Here is a 6201-nt window from a genome sequence, read left to right on the forward strand (position 1 = left end):
TCGCTCATCACTACTGTATAATCCTTTTTAAACGTTTTAATTCCGCTCGTAAAATGTTCATATCGGAATTATGCCGTCACTCAGACCTGAATTTTCAAAGTAAGTACACCGACCTAATCAGGTCCAAGTTCTAATTAAATGTATATAGTTTATGTTGTGAAATGTAGTGATGGAGTCACTATAAAGTGTAACTGTAATTTAGAAAATGTTATAGATGTGTTAGAAATGTTGGCGATGCTCAGACTCCCACCGATCGCCAATCGGAGGGATCAGAAGTGCACGGTAGAGCGCTGCCCTACAGGCATGCCCACTGGAAAGTGTATGGAGACAGTCGTCACTCATCTAAGCACTTTATTTTAGGAACTGTCAGTGCACCTAGACCTCCCCTCCCCCCGACTTATCAAAACTTCTGCCAAGTTTTTTTTTTTTTTAAATGTCACTTATATTTTAAGGTCGAGCTTTGCTTTTTTTGCTGCATGTAAAATATATTTCTTCACTCCACGACTGTCTTTCCAGTGCCAAGTTATGAGTCACTGGCTGTATGTAAGAGCTGGAAATATTCTGTGATAATTTATATATCAATAACATGTTATTTCATTAGGAGCGCGTTCCATCTCTCCACTGACCGAGATCCTGACCCTGCACATTTATTGCCTATCGATATCTACATTTGTAATAAATAACTAGAGGGCACATTTATTAATCACAGCGGATCATTGAAAGCCTTTGGTCACGTTTCCCCGGGGCGTGCAGTCACCAGTCCTCCCGGGACCACAACTGTCCGGTCGATTCCTGACCTAGGATACCCCCGGAAGAATCCGTGTGATGTGCCGTAACAGCACCGCAAGATCCACTCGCATTAATTGGACATATAGATTTCTGTCGTCATCTCGGCAGGGATTTGCTGACTTTCACATATTCCGTTATCTAGATGTTCAGGGAAGATATTAAGCTAAACACTTGCATACGAATGAGTCATTGACTGTCATTTTGGCAGGTTCGTTTGTTCTACTAAGAACCCAAAATCTGCACATTTCTGATTTATGAGCTGAAAACCGTGCCTAGTAAATTACTGCAATAAGCTGTCTGAAATGGCAGAGGGAATGCTTCACTACAAGGGTTTGACAACACTCGATCTTTCTAGAAATGTGCAGTAAAACATGAATATTGTCTACTTTCCTAATCTGCAAATCTGAATCAGTTGCCGAAAGAAAAGCGTCGTTCATTCCGATTAGGCGCTGATCATACCACGTTACACAACGCTGCCACCTAGTGGTCTGATTACAGGGAAAAAAAAAAAATCTTGGTATAGAATATTATTTATTTTGAAAGCATGATTGATTCACATACAGAATACAAGTATAAATAACAATGAACAAGCTTTTCCTAGATGAGCAGCTTTAGGGGAAAAAAAAAAAAAATCTGGTGGTCTTTTTTTTTTTTGCTGGAGCGGCTTCGGGCAGGATTGCCAGTCATTTTGCAGCCTGGAATCTTTTCCTTGAACTTTCAGATATAAAGAATAAACATGTCACTTCTTTATAGCTACACTTCTTGAACCCTGAAGCGGTTAAAAGAAGTAAACGTGCACAGCAATGTCGTTTTTACTTTGCTGTGAATTATGTTCAATATATATATATTTTTTTTTAGCCATTTTTTAACCCCTCTGTGACCTTAGACGTACTATCCCGTCGAGGTGCCCTGGGCTTATCTGACCCTGGACGGGATAGTACGTCATAGCGATCGGCAGCGCTCACGGGGGGAGCGCCGCCGATCGCGGCCGGGTGTCAGCTGCTTATCGCTGCTGACATCCGGCACTATGTGCCAGGAGCGGTCACGGACCGCCCCCGGCACATTAACCCCTGGCACACCGCGATCAAACATGATCAAGATGTGCCGGCGGTGCAGGGAAGCACCGCGCAGGGAGGGGGCTCCCTGCGGGCTTCCCTGAGACCCCCAGAGCAACGCGATCTGATCGCGTTGCTGCGGGGGTCTTACATCCCTCCCTCCCTGCTCCAGATGGCCGCGGATCCGGGTCCTGCAGGGAGGGAGGTGGCTTCACAGAGCCTGCTCAGAGCAGGCACTGTGAAGGCTGCAGCGCTGCTAGTCAGATCAGTGATCTGAGAGTGCTGTGCAAACTGTCAGATCACTGATCTGTGATGTCCCCCCCTGGGACAAAGTAAAAAAGTTAAAAAAAAATTTTCCGAATGTGTAAAAAAAAAAAAAATTCCAAAATAATGAAAAAAAAATAAAATATATTATTCCCATAAATACATTTCTTCATCTAAATAAAAAAAAAACCAATAAAAGTACACATATTTAGTATCGCCGCGTCCGTAACGACCTGACCTATAAAACTGTCCCACTAGTTAACCCCTTCAGTAAACACCGTAAGAAAAAAAAAAAAAGGCAAAAAACCACGCTTTATTATCATACCGCCGAACAAAAAGTGGAATAACACGCGATCAAAAAGACAGTTATAAATAACCATGGTACCGCTGAAAACGTCATCTTGTCCCGCAAAAAACGAGCCACCATACAGCATCATCAGCAAAAAAATAAAAAAGTTATAGTCCTGAGAATAAAGCGATGCAAAAATTATTTTTTCTGTAAAATAGTTTTTATCGTATAAAAGCGCCAAAACATAAAAAAAATGATATAAATGAGGTGTCGCTGTAATCGTACTGACCCGAAGAATAAAACTGCTTTATCCATTTTACCAAACACGGAACGGTATAAACGCCTCCCCCAATAGAAATTCATGAATAGCTGGTTTTTGGTCATTCTTCCTCACAAAAATCGGAATAAAAAGCGATCAAAAAATGTCACATGCCCGAAAATGTTTTCAATAAAAACGTCAACTCGTCCCGCAAAAAACAAGATCTCACATGACTCTGTGGACCAAAATATGGAAAAATTATAGCTCTCAAAATGTGGTATTGCAAAAAATATTTTTTGCAATAAAAAGCGTCTTTCAGTGTGTGACGGCTGCCAATCATAAAAATCCGCTAAAAAACTCGCTATAAAAGTAAATCAAACCCCCCTTCATCACCCCCTTAGTTAGAGAAAAATAAAAAAAAATGTATTTATTTCCATTTTCCCATTAGGGCTAGGATTAGGGTTAGGGCTAGAGTTAGGGCTAGGATTAGGGTTAGGGCTAGTGTTAGGGCTAGGGTTAGGGCTACAGTTACGGTTGGGGCTAAAGTTAGGGTTTAGATTACATTTACAGTTGGGAATAGGGTTAGGGCTAGGGTTAGGGTTGGGGCTACAGTTAGGGTTGGGGCTAAAGTTAAGGTTTAGATTACATTTACGGTTGGGAATAGGGTTGGGATTAGGGTTAGAGGTGTGGTTAGGGTTACCGTTGGAATTAGGGTTAGGGGTGTGTTTAGATTAGGATTTCAGTTATAATTGGGGGGTTTCCACTGTTTCGGCACATCAGGGGCTCTCCAAACACGACATGGCGTCCGATCTCAATTCCAGCCAATTCTGCGTTGAAAAAGTAAAACAGTGCTCCTTCCCTTCCGAGCTCTCCCGTGTGCCCAAACAGGGGTTTACCCCAACATATGGGGTATCAGCGTACTCAGGACAAATAGGACAACAACTTTTGTGGTCCAATTTCTCCTGTTACCCTTGGGAAAATACAAAACTGGGGGCTAAAAAATAATTTTTGTGGGAAAACAAAAAGATTTTTTATTTTCACGGCTCTGCGTTATAAACTGTAGTGAAACACTTGGGGGTTCAAAGTTCTCACAACAAATCTAGATAAGTTCATTGAGGGGTCTAGTTTCCAATATGGTGTCACTTGTGGGGGGTTTCTACTGTTTAGGTACATTAGGGGCTCTGCAAACGCAATGTGACGCCTGCAGACCAATCCATCTAAGTCTGCATTCCAAATGATGCTCCTTCCCTTCCGAGCCCTCCCATGCGCCCAAACGGTGGTTCCCCCCCACATATCGGGTATCAGCGTACTCAGAACAAATTGGACAACAACATTTAGGGTCCAATTTCTCCTGCTAACCTTGGAAAAATACAAAACTGGGGGCTAAAATATAATTTTTGTGGAAAAAAAAAATATTTTTTATTTGCACGGCTCTGCGTTATAAACTGTAGTGAAATACTTGGGGGTTCAAAGCTCTCACAACACATCAAGATGAGTTCCTTAGGGGGTCTACTTTCCAAAATGGTGTCACTTGTGGGGGGTTTCAATGTTTAGGCACATCAGTGGCTCTCCAAACGCAACATGGCGTCCCATCTCAATTTCTGTCAATTTTGCATTGAAAAGTCAAACGGCGCTCCTTCCCTTCCGAGCTCTCCCATGCGCCCAAACAGTGGTTTACTGCTACATATGGGGTATCAGCGTACTCAGGACAAATTGGACAACAACTTTTGGGGTCCATTTTCTCCTGTTACCCTTGGTAAAATAAAACAAATTGGAGCTGAAGTAAATTTTTTGTGTAAAAAAGTTAAATGTTCATTTATATTTAAACATTCCAAAAATTCCTATTAAACACCTGAAGGGTTAATAAACTTCTTGAATGTGGTTTTGAGCACCTTGAGGGGTGTAGTTTTTAGAATGGTGTCACACTTGGGTATTTTCTATCATATAGACTCCTCAAAATGACTTCAAATGAGATGTGGTCCCTAAAAAAAAATGGTGTTGTAAAAATGAGAAATTGCTGGTCAACTTTTAACCCTTATAACTCCCTAACAAAAAAAAAATTTGGTTCCAAAATTAGGCTGATGTAAAGGAGACATGTGGGAAATGTTACTTATTAAGTATTTTGTGTGACATATCTCTGTGATTTAATTGCATAAAAATTCAAAGTTTGAAAATTGCGAAATTTTCAAAATTTTCGCCAAATTTCCGTTTTTTTTCACAAATAAACGCAGGTACTATCAAAGAAATTTTACCACTATCATGAAGTACAATATGTCTCGAGAAAACAATGTCAGAATCACCGGGATCCGTTGAAGCGTTCCAGAGTTATAACCTCATAAAGGGACAGTGGTCAGAATTGTAAAACTTGGCCCGGTCATTGACGTGCAAACCACCCTTGGGGGTAAAGGGGTTAATGGCACGCCCGTCCCAAAGGAGTGTTGAAAACTAATGTCACTATCTCTGAAACATATACATATTGGCTAATTTTATATAAAGCCACCAAATAGTATGTTTTTCAGTTTCGGAGGTCTCTAAAGGGGGAATGGAGGTTCCTCTTTGGGGAGGTCACAGGCTCATGTAGGGAGTCTTCCAAGCCAATCAATGCTCTTCTGTAAATTAGCTATCCTCCAGAAGGAAGACCATGCTGTCTCTTGTGCCAGCTATTGGGGTATGCTCAAACACAATTTTTGATGAGAATTTTGATGTACAATAACAAATTGTATTGTGGTACCGTGTTAGCCAGAAAAACCGATGTGGATACTTTTCTGCCCAATGATGGCAGAAGTATTCTGGGAGTGATACCTTTATTGGCTAACCAGAAAATAATATGTTTGCAAGCTTTCAGAGCACAGAGGCTCCTTCTTCAGGCAAGATTACAGATCTGTAATCTTGCCTGAAGAAGGAGCCTCTGTGCTCTGAAAGCTTGCAAACATATTTTCTGGTTAGCCAATAAAGGTATCACTCCCAGAATACTTCTGTCATCATTGGGCAGAAAAGTATTCACATTGATGAGAATTTTGAAACAGATTCTGCTCAAAAATCCTTATCTAAGTACCCTGCCCTAGGGATATGCCCACTAGTCGCAGTCTTCTTCTGTTCTCAGTGCCCCTCCAATCTTCTGTTTGTTGTGACCTGCCGGATCGCTCCTGTTCTTGCTGGGTGATCCGGAAGTCACAACTCCATGTAGGTCTATGTGAGCAGATCGAGGCTGCTATGGACTCACATTGAGAGCTTATGACTAGTGATGAGCGAGTGTACTCGTTGCTAGAGTGGTCTCCGAGTATTTGTAACTGTTCGGAGATTTAGTTTTCATCGCAGCAGCTGAATGATTTACAGCTACTAGCCAGCTTGATTACATGTGGGGATTCCCTAGCAATCAGGCAACCCCCACATGTACTCAGCCTGGCCAGTAGCTGTAAATCATTCAGCTGAGGAGATGAAAACTAAATCTCCGAACACTAACAAATACTCGAAGACCACCCGAGCAACGAGTACATTCGCTCATCACTACTTATGACCGTTACCTCCAACTTCTGGTCAATCAG

Source organism: Ranitomeya imitator, chromosome 9 (genome assembly GCF_032444005.1).
Source record: "Ranitomeya imitator isolate aRanImi1 chromosome 9, aRanImi1.pri, whole genome shotgun sequence".
Classification (NCBI taxonomy): domain Eukaryota; kingdom Metazoa; phylum Chordata; class Amphibia; order Anura; family Dendrobatidae; genus Ranitomeya; species Ranitomeya imitator.